At 60.0% G+C, this 852-nt stretch overlaps 1 protein-coding gene across 1 annotated transcript in view; it reads left to right on the top strand.

Moving 5' to 3' along the window:
- Window positions 1-852, top strand: part of LOC104403898 (AT-rich interactive domain-containing protein 3A-like) — a gene marked incomplete at its 5' end in the record, with an annotated part of 6,380 nt that overhangs the window by 144 nt on the left and 5,384 nt on the right. The window lies entirely within an intron of this gene.

Raw genomic sequence — 852 nt, forward strand, 5'->3', positions numbered from 1 at the left:
CTGTGGCTGCCTAGGGGGGCTCTCTGTGCTCTGAGCTGCTCCCAGTCTCTGCGAGCCCCCCAGGCAGGTCCTGTAGTGCCTCCCACCCCCATCGACGCATGAACATGTGTAAACTCGCGCACAGCAGATTTGACCCTATTTCCATAGACAGCACCCCCCATGGGGTGCCTGCTGGATAGAGGGGCTCCCCTGGGCCCCCCCAGGCTGGGGATGGTGGCAATGCCAATGCCAGTTAGCAGTGCCCATTAGCAATGCCCAGTAGCGATGTCCACTGGCAATGCCCATCAGCGTACCCTTTGCTGACAACCATTAACAATACCCATCGAGGTGGGCTGGAGGTGAGAATGGGGATCTGGATACCACCCCATGGGAGCCCCCCAAGTCTCTCTGGCCCTAGTGCAGGGCTGTGGGGAGCAAGTGGGAGCATCGGCGCTGCCTGGTCCCCCCCAGCATCCATCAGACGCTGATGATGCCCATTAGCAGGAGCTTTTAGTGCTGCCTGCTGGGGATGCCTTTGGCAGTGCCCATTGACGATGCCCGTTAGTGCCCGATGAGGATGCCCATCACCAGCATCCTTAGGGATGCCCACAAAGCTGCACTGCAGGAGCGCAGGCAGCGTTTCGGGGCAGCGCCGGGCACCCAGGGGTTAAGGGCTCACCAGCCAGCCCTGCCGCATTGGAAATCTTTGCTATCGGCATGGGGGGCCGAGCTGGCTCCTGGGGACTCAATAAATGCTTTAACCTTCGCCCTCCCCGTCCGGGCCTGTGACAATTAAAAGTTGCCGAGCACGGGCGTGTGGCCAGCCGTATTAATTAGAGCCTTTTGCTGGTGTGTGGATTAATGAACATGCCG

Source organism: Nestor notabilis, unplaced genomic scaffold (assembly GCF_000696875.1).
Source record: "Nestor notabilis isolate BGI_N333 unplaced genomic scaffold, ASM69687v1 scaffold19013, whole genome shotgun sequence".
NCBI lineage: Eukaryota > Metazoa > Chordata > Aves > Psittaciformes > Psittacidae > Nestor > Nestor notabilis.